Source organism: Felis catus, chromosome B4 (assembly GCF_018350175.1).
Source record: "Felis catus isolate Fca126 chromosome B4, F.catus_Fca126_mat1.0, whole genome shotgun sequence".
NCBI lineage: Eukaryota > Metazoa > Chordata > Mammalia > Carnivora > Felidae > Felis > Felis catus.
This window is the reverse complement of record NC_058374.1, coordinates 21100586-21118496: the sequence shown is the minus strand read 5'-3', so window position 1 is coordinate 21118496 and position 17911 is coordinate 21100586.

Sequence of the window (17911 nt, the reverse complement as noted above, 5' to 3'; positions counted from 1 at the left end):
CTTCACCTATTTCACCCATCCTCCCCCCACCCACTTCCCCTCTGTATCCACCAGTTTGTTCTCTATAGTTAAGAGTGTGTTACGGGGCTCCCGGGTGGCTCAGTTGGTTAAGTGTCCAACTTCAGCTCAGGTCGTGATCTAGCGATTTGTGAGTTTGAGCCCGCGTCAGGTTCTGTGCTGACAGCTCAGAGCCTGGAGCCTGCTTCGGATTCTGTCTCCCTCTTTCTCTGCCCCTCCCCCACTTGTGCTCTGTCTCTGTCTCCCAAAAATGGAGAAACCTTAAAAATTTGTTTTTTAAATAGTGTGTTTCTTGGTTCATCTCTTTCTTTTTCCTATGCTCATTTATTTTTGTTTCTTAAATTCCACATATCAGTGAAATCATATGGTATTTGTCTTTCTCTGTAGATCTATCCATGTCGCAAATGGCAAGATTTTACTCTTTTATGGCTGAGTAATATTCCGTTGTGCATATACACCATATCTTCTTTATCCATTCATCTATCAATGGACACTTGGGTTGCTTACATACTTTGGCTAATGTAAATAATGCTGCAATAAACAGGGGTGCATCTATCTTTTCAAATGAGTGTTTTTGTATTCTTTGGGTAAATTCTTAGTGGAATTACTACCGGATCATATGGTAATTCTGTTTTTAATTTTTTGAGGAACGTGTATACTGTTTTCCACAGTGGCTGCACCAGTTTGCATTCCCACCAACAGTGCATGAGGGTTCCCTTTTCTCTATATCCTCACTAACACTTGTTTTTTGCTATTCTGGCAGATGTATCTCATTGCGGTTTTGATTTGCATTTCCCTGATGATGAGTAACGTTGAACACTTTTTCATGTATCTGTTGGCCATCTACATGTCTTTTTTGGAAAAAATGTCTATGCATGTTCTCTGCCTGTTTTTAAATCAGATTATTTGTTTTATTGGTGTTGAGACATAACTTCTTTGTATAGTTTGGATATTAACCCGTTATTGGATATGTCATTTGCAAATATCTCCTCCCATTCAATAGGTTGTCTTTCTGTTTTATTGACTGTTTCCTTTGCTGTGCAAAAGCCTTTTGTATTTTGATGTAGTCCTCATAGTTTATGTATGCTTTTGTTTCTCTTGCCCCGGGAGACATCTAGAAAAATGTTGTGACAGGTGATGACAGAAATGACTGCCTGTGCTCTCTTCTAGGATTTATATGGTCTCAGGTCTCACATGTAGGCTCTTAATCCATTTTGAGTTTATTTTTGTGAATGGAGAAGGAAAGTGGTCCAATTTCATTCTTTTGCATGTAGCTGTCCGGTTTTCCCAACACCATTTGTTAGAGACTGTCTTTTTCCCATTGTATATTCTTGCCTCCTTTGTTGTAGATTAGTTGACCATATAATTGTGAGTTTATTTCTGGACTCTCTATTCTGTTCCATTTGTCTGTCTATTTTTGTGCCAGTACCATACTATTTTGATTAGTACAGCTTTGTAGTATATCTTGAATTCTGGGATTGTAATACCTCCAGATTTGTTCTTTTTCAAGATTGCTTTGGCTATTCAGGGCCATACAAATTGTAGTTCCATACAAATTGTAGTTCCATACAAATTGTAGGATTGTATGTTCTAGTTCTTTGAAAAGTTACAAGCTTGGTTCTTATATTTTAATTTTTAAAAAAAAAAATACTGAAATCATTTAGATCTAAACTTGCCAAACAGAGAATTTTCCGCTTAATTATTTATAGGTAATGTATAATTATTGCTTGATTTTTTTTACTTAAATGTTATTCAGAAGAGGTTTAAAAATTTTTTTCAAGTGGTATATGTCATATTTTCAAAATCGATTTTATAAATTTATAGTCATATCATGGTAGTCAGAGAATATGGCCAGTATACTGTCTACTTTTGTAATTTATTAAAGTTTTCTTTGTGGGGAGCCTAGGTGGCTCAGTCGGTTAAGCGTCCAACTTTGGCTCAGGTCATGATTGAGCAGTTTGTGAGGTCGAGCCCCGCATCGGGCTCTGTGCTGACAGCTCGGAGCCTGGAGCCTGCTTCCGATTCTGTGTCTCTCTCTCTGCCCCTCCCCTGCTCACGCTGTGTCTCTAAAAAATAAACATTAAAAAACTTTTTTTTTAATTAAAAAAGATTTTCTTTGTTTCTCATTGAAGTTTTGTTTCCATTTTTTTCACGTAGGCCACGAAAGCTATAAAATAATTGAATGTAATTGAATCTGACAAATACATTTGTATGTAACGAGATACATGCTATGCAGTGCATACAGACGAAGAAAGTCAGAGCGTATACTATTTCTTCTCTTTATATTGCCAGAGTTTTGGGGGAATAAGAAATGAATGACAGCAAGGTGAAATGGCTCTCCTACTCAGAGCCCTCTTGTAACGATATTAGAAAGGCAATTAGGATAATAAAAAGTTCCGTTTTGTATTTCCTGAAATGTTGACTGTTTACTCATAGATTTTAAAAATTATTTCTGCGTAGGCATTTAGTGCTTTAACAATGAAGCAACAGTTATTTTTGTAATAAGCATGAGGGTTTCTTTATATATATATATGTTTATTTCTTTATGTTGAGAGAGAGCGAGAGCACGGGAAGGGCAGAGAGGGAGGGAGAGAATCCCAAGCAGGCTCTGTGCCGACAGTGTGGAGCCCAACATGGAGCTCGAGCCTGTGAACCATGAGGTCATGGCCTGCACCCAAATCAAGAGTCAGAGGTTTAACTGACAGAGCCCCCCCGCCCCTCCCCCCTCCCCCCCCCCCCCCCCCCCCCCCCCCCCCCCCCCCCTCCCCCCCCCCCCCCCCCCCCCCCCCCCCCCCCAGGCATGAGGCTTTCTAAGGCAACATTAGACTCTGATTGGCTGAGTCAAGGTAAAGTGAATCAGCACCCACACTGTGTTTCTTTGATTCAAAGCTCACGTGTATTCACTTAGCTTTTGGCCTCAATGAAATAAGCGGTGTTGAGGAAAATTGTACAGCATTTTGATTACGGTGATTTTTGTAGAAAGGAGATGGGGTGGAAGGAGGACAAGAAGTACTTTGTGGAGAGCAGTGATTCCTGATTCAACTTTCAGTGTTTTAAAGCTCAGATTAAAATTTCTGAAGGCTTGGGGGCACCTGGGTGGCTCGGTTGGTTAAGCGTCCCACTTCAGCCCAGGTCACGATCTCATGGTTCGTGAGTTCGAGCCCCACGTCAGGCTCTGGGCTGACGGCTCAGAGCCTGGAGCCTGTTTTGGATTCTGTCTCCCTCTCTCTCTGCCCCTCCCCCATTCACTCTCTCTCTCTCTCAAAAATAAACATCAAAACATTTTTTAAGAAATTCTGAAGGTTTGTACTCTGTTTAATGTAAGTTATATTATTACGACTTGCAAATCGCAACTTTTCATTAAAATCCTGTCCTTCCTCAGCCTTCTTTTTATTATCTCTAATCTGACCTGAGCCGAAGTCGGTCGCTCAACCAACTGAGCCACCCAGGTGCCCCTATTTGTAATAATTTAAAATCTTTTCTTTAAAAACATATTTAACGAATCTAGATTGGAAGTAGTTGGAGGGGTAAATATTTACTGTAAACGTAGTTGTAAAGCGGAGTTAAGACTGGAGGAAAAATACATCTCATAAAATGGACGGAGGTGTACATGATCACTAATTTATTCTCTTAGATATTATAAGACGTTTCTAAATGTGGCATATTCAAGATGATTTAAAAATAGAAAGAAAGAAGAAAAAAGTTAAGCTTAGTTCTGAGCATACTGTTTCTATAATTTGGGGCTGTTGTTTTTTTTCTTTTTTAAAAATGTTTTATTTATTTTGGGGAGTGAGAGCATGCGCGAGGGGGTGGGGGCAAAGGAAGAGGCGGCAGAGGATCCGAAGTGGGTTCTGCACTGACAGCCGCGAGCCTGATGGGCTCGAACTCGGGAACTGGGAGATCATGACCTGAGCCAAAGACTGAGCCACCCAGGTGCACCGTGCTGTTTTTTTCCTGATATCATGCACGTAATAGTAATTTTCCCATATGAGCATGTCCTATATTTTTAGCTTCTGTACAATATTCCATCTAGTGTGTATACCACAGCACTCTTAATTATTTCCCTGTCAGTGAACATTTAAGATGTTTCATTTCTTCAGTATGATACAAAATACCGAAATGTGGGTCTTTATATATAATGATTTTTCCCTCATATTTAGGATGAATTTTCTGGGTAATATTTCTATAGGCAGCACCACTGGGGCAGAGCATGACTGTATTTAGAATTCTTAACATATATTGGTAACCTGCCTTCAGAAAGGGCTGTGCCAGTCCGCACCCTCGCTGACAATACACGAGAACATCTGTTTTGCCGTACTTCTAGCAGCAGTGAAAATTATTATTTAAAAAATTTCCCAGGGGCGCCTGGGTGGCGCAGTCGGTTAAGCATCCGACTTCAGCCAGGTCACAATCTCTCGGTCCGTGAGTTCGAGCCCCACATCAGGCTCTGGGCTGATGGCTCAGAGCCTGGAGCCTGTTTCTGATTCTGTGTCTCCCTCTCTCTCTGCCCCTCCCCCCGTTCATGCTCTGTCTCTCTCTGTCCCAAAAATAAATAAACGTTGAAAAAAAAAAATTTCCCCCTATTTTTTGATAATAATAGTATCTCATTTATCTCATTTTTTTGATTACTAAGGATGTTGATAGTTTCCTCGTGTTTGTTAGCTTGCTTTCTCTTCTGTGATCCGGCTGTACATTCTTAACAACAACAACAAAAAGAGTGTTGGGGCACCTGGGCGGCCCCGTTGGTTGAGCATCCAACTTTGGCTGAGGTCACAATCTCGTGGTTCATGAGTTCGAGCCCCGCATCGGGTTCTGTGCTGACAGCTCGGAACCTGGAGCCTGCTTAGGATTCTGTGGCTCCCTCTCTGTTCCTCCCTCACTTGCACTCTGTCTCTCTTTCTCTCACAAATAAATAAAGATTAAAAAATAATTTAAAAAGATAAGAGTGTTGTTATAATAAAGCTATTTATAATATTGTATGTTGATATAGTATGTAGTATAGTAATATCATGTTATATATTGCATATTGAATATACCGTATTGTATACTGTATATATTGCATATTGAATATACAGTATTCACATATCATATAATTCACCCAGTTGTAGAGTACAGTTCAGTGAATTTTAGCATATTGCTGTGGTGTGGTACAACCATCACCACAATCAATTTTAGAATATTTTCATCAGCCCAAGGAGGAACCTCATATGCATTGGTAGTCGTTTCTCACTTCCTAACCCCCTCCCAGCTGGGCAACCCCTAATTTTAAATTTTCTGTCTGATTATGTCTGCTATTCTGGGTATTTCACAGAATCACGACTGTTTCATAGAATATGATATTTCATATAACTGCATAATCTATCTTCTTTTCTGACTGGCGTCTTTTTGCGTAAGTTTTCACTGTAATAGTCCGTTGGATGGAAATAACACATTTTATCTGTCCAGTCACGGTTGGTGGTTATTTGGGCTGTTTCCACTTTTTAAGTATCCTACATAATGCTTCTTTGAACATAAATGCACAAAGTTTTTGTGTGGACGTATATGCTTCCCTCTCGTGTATATACTGGAAATACAGTTGCTGGGCCATATGGTAAATCCACGTTTCAATTTTTGGAGTACTGACTATGTATGATTTTTGCATAGTTATCTATTGGGGTCTTAGTACTTTGCTTATGGATTTGTGCGAGCTCTTCATATAAGGTCGATACTAATCTGGCATACTTGAAGAGAGTATTTTATCCCCAAAATTGCTTCCCTTTAATTTGAGTAATGTTTTTCTGTGTGCGAATTAATTTTAATTTTTATCCTGTCAGTTCTGCCAGTATTTTATTTTGTAACTCCTTTCATTGTTTCTATGCTTTAACAAATTATTCTTCTGTCAAGTTTGAGAAATGTTAATGTTCACTTTCTTATAGTTTTTATATAATTTAATCTTTTTAATAATTTTTTTAGGTGTTTATTTTTGAGAGAGAGAGAGAAACAGTGCAAGTGGAGGAGGGGCAGAGAGAGAGGGAGACGTGGAATCCGAAGCAGGCTCCAGGCTCTGAGCTGTCAGCACAGAGCCTGACGCAGGGCTCGAACCCCTGAACTGCGAGGTCGTGACTTGAGCTGAAGTTGGTGCTCAACTGGCTGAGCCACCCGTGCGCCCCTATAATTTAATCTTTTTTTTTTTAATTTTTTTTTCAACGTTTATTTATTTTTGGGACAGAGAGAGACAGAGCATGAACGGGGGAGGGGCAGAGAGAGAGGGAGACACAGAATCGGAAGCAGGCTCCAGGCTCTGAGCTGTCAGCACAGAGCCCGATGCGGGGCTCGAACTCAGGGACCGCGAGATCGTGACCTGGCTGAAGTCGGACGCTTAACCGACTGCGCCACCCAGGCGCCCCTATAATTTAATCTTTAAAAGTATTTCATCACTTTATCTCTTTAGTTTGAGTGAATGGTGTAAGATTAAGATCTAAATGGATTATTTATTTATTTATTTATTTAAAAAAAATTTTTTTTTTCAACGTTTGTTACTTATTTTTGGGACAGAGAGAGACAGAGCATGAGCGGGGGAGGGGCAGAGAGAGAGGGAGACACAGAATCGGAAACAGGCTCCAGGCTCCGAGCCATCAGCCCAGAGCCTGACGCGGGGCTCGAACTCACGGACCGCGAGATCGTGACCTGGCTGAAGTCGGACGCTTAACCGACTGCGCCACCAGATCTAAATGGATTTTTAAAAATTTTATTTAAATCCGAGTTAGATCTAAATGGATTTTCACTTTCAAAGATCTAACCAATTATAACATTACCATTTTTCTAACACTTCTTCCCTCTCCTGTTGAATTTGTGTGTCTCTTTCATCATTTCTTAATCTTTTATACGTACTGATGTCTGTTTTGTTCACTGTGTCTATTCCTACAGCGGTAGCATTGTTTAAATTGTTGAAGGTTTGTAGTATGTTTTGTATCTGGACGAACAAGTCATTTTTTCCCCAGCCCTGTACCTCACATTCAATGAATCATTCTTTTCAAAAATTTCTTAGTGATTCCTATTTGTTCCCAGATGTTTCCCGGGTTAGGTTTTGTTATGCTTTCTAAATACTAGTGGAATATTTATTGCACTTGCATTAAACGCTCAATTTGATTTTGAGAGACTTGACATTTTAATAGTATTGAGTTTTGTCATCTAGGAATCTGGTATATGTCTCTGGTTATAGCGTTTTGAAATATTCAGCCAAGTGTTGTACTCACTTATGGAAATCATATTATTTATTGCCTCACTGGGACAGATCCGGGTTTTGTGGGGTCTGAAGCTCATGCAACGTTGGAGGCTTACTTTAAGCAAAAGAATACCCCATTACAAATGCAAAATCAGGTGCTGATGTTGGAAGGTGACCACGCGGGAGAAAGCTGGGTTTCACAGTTGACCTCTTGTCAGAGAGGTATATCTTTGTTGCTCTTGTGGATGATACCTCACTAATTATGTATTTTTCGTATTTATTTATTGCCTATAGGAATGCAAGAAACCATTTACTGAACTTAGAAAATATTTTTCAAAACTTTTCTAAAAAGTTTTCCATTTTGGATTTTCTATCCCAATGTTCACACTGTTTGTGACTAGCAATAGATCTGTGTTCATCTTGCTATTTCTTCCTACATCTCAAACTTCTTAAGGGAAAGAACTGTATTTGTAGGTAACTAATAAATGCTTAATAGTGATGGCTGATAAAGGATCATAATATTATATTGTACTTATCATATTGTGTTCATTGAAGACATAGCTAGATAAATTTATAGTCACCAAATTTCATACTTCAGATGGCACATAATTTTGTCCATTCAGTAGAATGGATGCTGCAGACCTGTAAATTTGCCTTAAATACATATACGATATTGGAACATATACTTTGAATTATAAAGAGGCTTTTAATATAATTTCAATGCTCTAAATTCAGATTATATTTGCAGAGAATTTTCAACAGTTTTTATTCCAGAAATTATTCAAGGAACCTTGTATTTGGCCTAGATTCTCATGCCAAAAATAAATTGCCCAAATGGGAAAGAAAGCTTCCTAATGAAATAGTCTTGAGACTATAAATCAATAACTAGGTTAAAAAAAGTCTCACTGGGGACATATTCTATTTACAAAAAGAAAGAAGAAAGGAAGAAAGAAAAAGAAAGAAAAGAAAGGAAGAGAAAAAGGACAAGAATAAAGAAACAAAGAATTGTTTATATCTCCTATGGCTCTAGCATTTTATAAAATAAGCGATCAGATTTTTTATGGGCAGTTTGAAAACTGAATATTTTAGGAATTTCAGAAAGCAAGTGATTTGTTACTTTAGCCTCTTTAATGTCTTTGAACTCTGATGTAAAATATTACAGGACAACAGAAAAATGGGCAATTCAAGTTACCTATCGGTTAATTAAACCAGCTGTCTTTTTGTGGCTGGAACAGGTTTTGGAAAATTCACAAAATCCTAATCATACCCACGGAAACCTACTGAGTGCTCTACAGGTGTGCAACACATTATTGTTCATGCCACTGTGAACACCAGCCCAAATTCTTCGTTACCCAAAAAATCAATAATACAGGAATATTTTTAGTAAACATTCTCCATTTTGATCACCTAAGACATCCATTCGCAATAAAGAATGCTCAGACTGCTTCGATTATAACTGTTGGTTAAATTAATGTATGTGGGGGCACCTGGGTGCCTCAGTTGGTTAAGTGTCTGATTCCTGATTTCAACTCAGGTCATGATCTCACGGTTCCTGAATTTGAGCCCTGGGCTGGGCTTGGTGCTGATAACGCAAAGCCTGCTTGAGATTCTCTGCCTCCCTCTTTGTCTCTGACCTTCCCCCACTTGTGTTCTCTCTCTCTCAAATACAAATAAATAAACATTTAGAACATAAGTTAAAAGAATGGTTAACTAAGTGTTGGAGCATGGGATTAAGAGGTTACGTGGTAAAATGCATGCACCTTTAAGTGGCATTAATTATCACATTGGGGCGCCTGGGTGGCTCAGTCGGTTAAGCGTCCGACTTCAGCCAGGTCACGATCTTGCGGTCCGTGAGTTCGAGCCCCGCGTCAGGCTCTGGGCTGATGGCTCAGAGCCTGGAGCCTGTTTCCGATTCTGTGTCTTCTTCTCTCTCTGCCCCTCCCCCGTTCATGCTCTGTCTCTCTCTATCCCAAAGATAAATAAACGTTGAAAAAAAATAAAAAAAAAATAATTATCACACCATTAAGATGGAAAGAAGAACTCACACGGGCACCTGAAACTCCTTTCAGTCGATCTGATTTGATACTGATTAGATTTTGCTATTGCCTAAACAAAACAAACAACAAAAAGCCTAGGGTTTATATGCGCTTTCAGAATTGGTAACCACAGCAAAATCCGTGATGGTTTAGGATTCTTTTTTAATGTATGGGGGTTTGGGACATTCCTTCCCATAAATCTTACCTTTCCCACCCGCCCCCGCCCCGCCCCGCCCCGGACAAATGGACTTTCGGACATCAAGAGTTGATGGCTATTGTGAATTAATGCAATAGAAATAATTTATTGAGATGCACCGATATACTACCAACATTTAAAAGCCAAAATTTGGAACAACAACAACAAAAGGTAAAACCATGACTAAATAAAACATAATAACCCTTAATTGCATTTAGAGGCTAAACGAAAGCAAGGAGTGACAGTATAGTTACTGTGTCTCTTCCTTTGGAGAGCTTTCAGTAGTGTTGTGATTAGCGTTGTGGTTGCTTCGGCTTTAAGCATTTATCATTGTCTGGTTTTTAAAGCAGGGCATGCAGGATTGTATCTTAAAAGCTCTTTAATTTTTAAAAGCCCCAGAGAGCCTTCAAGTGTGACTTTAATTAAAGTTCAAATCAACCGTGGCTGTGTATCCGAGGGCAATTTTCAAAACACACGGACGCGCAGCCTGTGCTCATTTGACTCACCTCTTGACGTTACCTCTTCAGTTGTTCTCGCTCAGGGCAGTGCCTCGGCTGCCAGCGAGTTTGGAAATGTGAGGCATTTGGGGTCGACGCGAGGATTTGCTATGTGGGGGTACCGCTGGCACTTAGCAGAAGGGGCCAGCCATGCTTCATGTCCCCAAAGGCTTCGATCCAGTTCCGCACCATGAAAACTTTTCCCGTGTCTTGCTAGAATATAAAAAGATACACTGAACCAGCATCCTGCTGCGAATATGTCAGTAGAACTTTCATACAAGTGCAAATCAGTAGCCCATCAGTAGAAAGTATTACTGAACAGTTTTATAAGAAGCTACCCCCCAAAGGCTCATAATTTAGGGAGAAGTCATTATGGAGAAGGATTCTTTTTTTGATTTTTTTTTTTTTTTAATTTTCAAGTTAGTTAACATACAGTGTAGCCTTGGCTTCGGGAGTAGAACCCAGTGATTCATCTCTTACATATGACACCCAGTGCTCATCCCTAAAAGTGCCCTCCTTGATGCCCGTCACCCATTTGCCCCAGCCCCCCAACCACACCCTCTCCATCAACCCTCAGTTTGTTCGCATATGTGACATTTGAGAAACTTAGCTGATGAACATAGGGGAAGGGAAGGACAAATAAGATAAAAACGGAGAGGAAGGGAAACCATATGGAGAGGGATTGTTAAATGGCATGATATTGTGTCACAATTACCGAAAACCCTAGTCACTCTGTAGAGACTGTGCATATTTAAGGTTCTGTTTCTTTGTTCATGATAGGTTGTCTTGGCATTCATTAGAGGCTTTAGTAGATTGCATATTGTTTGTCTTGATTACGGAGTTTATATCTAAGAAGCCCTTTACCTTTTATGCCCCAAGTGACTGCCTTACTATTCACCCCAGTCCCAGCTTTGCTTTGCACAGTTAGTTGAAAAGGGTATTAATGCAGTCAGCACAGTTACTGAAAAGCAAAGAAATCCATCACATTACGTAATTAAGAAGATTTGAGAATCCCTTTACCAGACTAAGAAATCGAACAATATTAAGAGGCACGTGAAATGCAGGAATCACACTAAATTTGAATAAATATTATTTAAAAATATTTCATATTGTTGCCCTTCCATATACAGTTGGCCCTTGACCTACGTGGGTTTGAACTACGTGGGTACGCTCATTTGCAGATTTTCCCCCAGTAAACACAGTACGGTGCTGTAAGTGTATTTTCTATTCCTTATGATTTGTTTAATCACATTTTCTGTATTGTAAGAATACAGTATATAATACATATAACATACAAAATGTGCTATTTCACTGTTTATGTTATCTGTAAGGCTTCCAATCAACAGTAGGATATTAGTAAAGTTTCGGGGGTGAACAGTTATATTTGGATTTTCAGCTACACGGTGGGAGGTGTTGGGGGGGTTTGTGCCTCTAACACTCAAGTTGTTCAGGAGTTCATGAGTCAACTGTATTTAATTTTTTGGTAGTGAAATAAATTAATGATGTGAAAATCACATTTTTTTTTAATTTTTTTTTTATTTTTGGGACAGAGAGAAACAGAGCATGAACGGGGGAGGGGCAGAGAGAGGGGGAGACACAGCATCGGAAACAGGCTCCAGGCTCCGAGCCATCAGCCCAGAGCCCGACGCGGGGCTCGAACTCACGGACCGCGAGATTGTGACCTGGCTGAAGTCGGACGCTTAACCGACTGCGCCACCCAGGCGCCCTGAAAATCACATTTTAAACTTATTTGAGGATTGCCTGCCACTTTTCAGTTTTGCTCTGATATTTCTCTGACATGTATAGTTTCTACAGTCCTTTTTGTTTACTTCTTAAAAACCCATCTGAGGGGAGCCTGGGTGGCGCAGTCGGTTAAGCGTCCGACTTCAGCCAGGTCACAATCTCGCGGTCCGTGAATTCGAGCCCCGCGTCGGGCTCTGGGCTGATGGCTCAGAGCCTGGAGCCTGTTTCCGATTCTGTGTCTCCCTCTCTCTCTGCCCCTCGCCCGTTCATGCTCTGTCTCTCTCTGTCCCAAAAATAAATAAACGTTGAAAAAAAAATAAAAAAAAAAACAACCCATCTGATATTCTGTATGGGTATTGAAAGATGTGATCACCAAAGTTTTTTATTTTTAAGTATTGGAAACTGAATATCTCCTTTGACCTGCGGTAGAATTTTAAAATAGTTGATATATTTTCTGTAGTCACATAGGGAATTATTTTGATCTTATGCTTTATAGATAAGGCCCAGATCATTTTTGAAAATGTTATATTTCCCCTCTAATTTATCTTGATTATTTTTCCTTATTATAAACAAAAAAACCTGATGTGTTACTACTTACCCTAACGTTTTTGTTGTTGTGCTAGGGTCCTCCTGTGTCTCTGTTCGTTTGGTTTATCTCTCTTAGACCTAGAAGAGGTCTAGAGATGACTTAGTATCTTTTCTTAAATCAGAACTTCATCTCCAAGTCAATGTAAGAATCTAGATGCTTCGAGGGCGCCTGGGTGGCGCAGTTGGTTAAGCGTCCGACTTCAGCCAGGTCCTGATCTCGCGGTCCGTGAGTTCGAGCCCCGCGTCGGGCTCTGGGCTGATGGCTCGGAGCCTGGAGCCTGTTTCCGATTCTGTGTCTCCCTCTCTCTCTGCCCCTCCCCCATTCATGCTCTGTCTCTCTCTGTCCCAAAAATAAATAAATGTTGAAAAAATAAAAATAAAAAAAGAATCTAGATGCTTCGTTACATCTTTTCGTGCAGCCATCGCTAAGCATATACATATTGAAATACAGATTTTATGAATTATTTCCCTTTTATTTCCCTGTTAAACTATTGTTGAGGTGCTATTTTCACTTTTCCCATTATTGTGTGTGTAGTCAGATTAGATTATCTAAAAATTTCATTTGAGGATATGTGCTAGATTGTTTCCAAAGACGGCCACAGCAATCTCTCTCATTCTATGAGCATTTTTGCCATGTAATCTTGCCACTCCTACCTATCAAAAGGTATTCTGTTTCTCCTTTCCTTGAACTTGGACCTGGGACCAGTTTTGGGTTTTTTTTTGTTTTTTTGTTTTTTGCTTTTTGTTTTTTTCTCCCCCCTGGGACCAGATTTGACCAGTTTTGACAGTGTGGAGCCTGCTTGGGATTCTCTGTCCCTGCCCCTCCCCCACTCTCCTCTCCCTCTCTCTCTCTCTCTCTCTCTCTCTCTCTCTCTCTCTCAAAATAAATAAAGTTTTACAAAAATGATAGAGTTCTCATATTTGAAATACTGGGAAAACCACTGGTGGAGGTCCCTATGTTTGGCTGCTAATGGATTTGTAGCTGCTAATTCAAACAAATTGCTGTCTGCTGTTTGTTTGGTTTTTGCGGATCTTGAAATCATTTGATTTCTTCCTGTAAACGGAACAGCGAGTATAGGAAAATTAATCTCTTGGAAAAGTTTGAGAAGAAATTTTGGTGGCCTTCCTAAGTTAACAGAGCCTTTAATTAACCATCACAAAGAAATTGCTTCATGGAGCCATTTTTAGAAGGCACAGACTTTTGTAGAAAGGCCACTGGTAGAAAATAGAAAAGTTAGTCATTGTACATGAAAGGAAACTTGTAGTACTTTATGGTATTTCGCTTGGATGCTATACACAAGTAAGGATGTTTCTGGAAGTGGCAAAGCAGTAAATATTTATTGAATTGGAGCAAACATTTAAGTATTTTTATACTGCTTTGTAGTTTTCAAAGGGTTTTCTGGACTCCGCTCCCTCACCAGAGTGTCATGAGTTATTATTAGAGATATCTGATGAGATATTCTTCTCCCCACTTAGAGGCGAGACACTGAGGGCACAAAGAGGTGAGGTTCCAAAGTGAAACGCAGAGCTAAGACAGGAGTTTCAGTCTCTGAATCCTTATCTAGTTCTTTTAGAGTAAAAGTGATCTTTATGATCAAAAATTATAAAACATGTGTCCTTGTCAGGCACTGACCCTGGGTTTGCCAGCCCCCATTGGTATTGGCTTGAAGTATCTAGCCAGTGAGAACTTACTGGAATACCCATGTGAGCTCTAGGTCTATGTCCAACAAGAGATGGACAAAACCAAGGTGAGAGCATCATAGTTTTGAACATTTTTATATCAAAGCCGTTTCACGTAATTATTGTTCTTATTTTTTAATATGGACAGTTGACATTTTCTGAATCTGGTGGAGAGAATGAACAAAACACCTTAGAGACCCATTAATGCTATCGTCATTAGTTTATAGCATACAAGGAGACAAGGTGCATACTGTATAATTTCATCTTCACGATGAGTCCTGTAGGCTGCCATTACCGGGTGTGTAGGTGAGCCCTAACACTACCTACCACAGTTGACCTTCAGTTGAGTACTTGTTGCATTTTAAATTACTTTTTGGGGGCATCTGGCTGGTTCAGTTGGTGGAGCATGTGACCCTCAATCTTGGGGTGGTGAGTTCAAGCCCCATGTTGGGCATGGAGCCTATTAAAAAAAATTAAATTAAATTACTTTTTCTTTCATAATTTAAATATACACCAACCAAGAGGTATAACAATGTATGAAAAAGACCCAGGTTTAAAAGAACTAAGAGATCTGTTGAGATCTGCTGGTGCAAAAAAAAAAACTAGAGGGCCATTTGGAATTAATTTGCATTGATATTGGAAGAAGCTTTAGATATATATCATTGAACAGTAGGTGGTTTTCATTTTTTAAATGTTGGCGACCAATAGAAACCCATCAAATCTTAAATTCTGGTGATAAGAACAATCCAGGGGTGCCTGGGTGGCTCAGTCGGTTAAGCATCCAACTTCAGCTCAGGGCACGATCTCACAGTTCGTGGGTTCGAGCCCCACATCGGGCTCTGTGCTGACAGCTCGGGGGCTGGAGCCTGCTTCCGATTCTCTGTCTCCCTCTCTCTCTGCCCCTCCCCCGCTCACTCCCTGTCTCTCTATGTCTCTCAAAAATGAATAAATGTTAAAAAAAAGAAAGAACAATCCAAAGAAGGAGTTGAAGGGAAGAAGGAAGAGTTGGGAGGGGAGAAGAAGGAGAAGGAAAAGCAAACAGCTGCTTTCCTCACTGTTTCATGCACGATGGGACACACTCTCAGAGTAAAGACCTGGTGTTTGGATTGGGTCAAGTTGGCTTCATGACGACCTCACCGTTTTCTCTCAATTGGCGGAGATTTAATGACAGAAAAGTGTGGCTTCGCCTCGTGGCATTGGTAACCACAGATCTAGGCCCATCTCTTCATTTTACTGATGAGTAAATAAACATTCCTCTTCAAGGAAATCCGAACATACTTAAAGATGCATAGTTAGGCGGTTGGTTGTTTGTTGTTTTCTTTTTTTTTTAATTAAAATTTTTTATTATTATTTATTTATTTATTTATTTATTTATTTTGGCACCATGTGTTATTTATTTATTTTTTATAAATTGCAGTACACAGAGTTACTGGGCTAGTATACTTTTTTTTTTTATATGAAATTTATTGACAAATTGGTTTCCATACAACACCCAGTGCTCATCCCAAAAGGTGCCCTCCTCAATACCCATCACCCACCCTCTCCTCCCTCCCACCCCCCATCAACCCTCAGTTTGTCTCTAAAGAAGACATCCGGATGGCCAACAGGCACATGAAAAGATGTTCAGCGTCGCTCCTTATCAGGGAAATACAGATCAAAACCACATTCAGGTATCACCTCACGCCAGTCAGAGTGGCCAAAATGAACAAATCAGGAGACTATTTTTTATTATTTAGAGAGAGAGAGAGCACGAGCAATGGAGAAGGGCAGAAAGAGAGAATCTCAAGCAGCCTCCATATACAGCACAGGGCCTGATGCAGGGCTCGATCTCACGACCCTGGGGTCATGACCTGAGCTGATATCAAGAGTTGGACGCTCAACTGATTAAGCCACCCAGGAGCCCCTTCTTTTCTTTCTTTTCTTTCTTTTTTTTTTAATTTTTTTTAATGTTTTATTTATTTTTGAGACAGAGACAGAGCATGAACGGGGGAGGGTCAGAGAGAGAGGGAGACACAGAATCTGAAGCAGGCTCCAGGCTCTGAGCTGGCAGCACAGAGCCTGACGCGGGGCTCGAACCCACGGACCGTGAGATCATGACCTGAGCCGAAGTCGGATGCTTAACTGACTGAGCCACCCAGGCGCCCCTCTTTCTTTCTTTTTTTTTTTTAAAGCAAGGGCATCCTGCTTCAGTTTCTCTGCTTGTGCTAGCCACTTGCCTTAGGAAAACGGATGGAAAGGTCCCATAATAATGTCCAGTAGTCACGAGGATTTCTTGCTTATGTCAAATACAATGCTATCTTTCTGGGAAACACTGGCTTCTTTTCCTTTATTATTTGCTCTGGAGTAGTCCATAAAAAACATGGTTTCCTGATCCCAAACCTGACTTTTCTAGCCACTGACATCACTAACCAGAAAACTCAGGTCACTTGTTAACATTAACTAGGTAGGGGTATGTGTTGAATTTGGGACTCTTTTATTTTATAATTTTTTTCATGGAATACTGAAGAATTTTCATGGTATTTGTACCTTCACAGTGTCATGTCTCCTGTTATGGTTTCTGCAATGTATAGAATTTTGTTTTCTTTTAAAGCTTTTTTTTTTATTTTTTTTTTCAACGTTTTTTTAATTTATTTTTGGGACAGAGAGAGACAGAGCATGAACGGGGGAGGGGCAGAGAGAGAGGGAGACACAGAACCGGAAACAGGCTCCAGGCTCTGAGCCATCAGCCCAGAGCCCGACGCGGGGCTCGAACTCACGGACTGCGAGATCGTGACCTGGCTGAAGTCGGACGCTTAACCGACTGCGCCACCCAGGCGCCCCTAGAATTTTGTTTTCTTAATTTTTTTTTATTATGGCTCCTTCTGGATTTGCATATATGGGAAGAAAAAGATGAAATTATCTCTTGAATTATCTCTTGAATTATCACCCATCGATCTTCCTTGTTGGTCCTTCATATTTCACTTTCTCTGCCCCATCTCTCGTTTTTCACTGTACTCCACTTCTCTCGCAACACGTTCCTGCTTCCGGAGAGAATTTCCAAAATTTATCTTTGGAAATTTCAGTTTACCTTAATTTTAGTCCAGGAGTTTTCATTGTATTAATGCCCTGGGACACAGCTCTTAATGGTGTCAATCATTTACACCCTAGTATGAATAAGTTCATTTGTTTCTCTCCTGCCCATAGATCTATTTTCTTGGAGTGAGTGAAAGAGGAGAGAGATAGACAGGGAGAGAGAATGAGAGGGAGAAAGAAGGAGAAGAGCAGGGGGAGGGAGGGAGCGAAAGACAAAACATGAAGATAATGGATCTTGGAGAAGGGTGCCATCAAGTGGGGAAAATGGCAAAAGAATGGGGGAGGCTAAAAACATTGAACATGAATTTCATCTACTTTACAGTTTTACTTAGGACTGAATGGTGCCTCCACTTAAAAAAAAAGAATCCAATTAGCCCCTCAGACTTGCCTACAGACAACTTGGAATGGACAAAGAGAAATGGGTGTGATTATGTTAAAAAAGTAGAAAATCGTGCTTTAGAAATAATCAGTACCAATACTTCCGGTTAATCATGGTGAATTGGACAGATGCATTTATTTGTGTTCCCTCTGTAAACCACACTGAAAGGATATCAAAGGATTAAAAAGGAACAAACCCACGAGAACAAAGGAGAGGGAGGAAATGACAGCAGACAAAAGATGTCAACAAAGATTGGGAAAGCGGGCGAGTGACACCTGAGTTAGCCGTATGACTAAGGTTGAAACCCAAGACTGTGGGTGGAGAGCCAGCTTCTCTAAGAACTCCAGAAAGCCACAGGAATTCGGCGGAAGCTGAAACCTCAAGGAGACGAGGGCGTGTAGTAGCATTCGGAGAATTGTTTGAAGGACTTTACAACTGGATTCCCAGGTCACCTCTCTGTCCTCACAGAGCGGGGCAACTACCTCTCCCCAGCTCTTC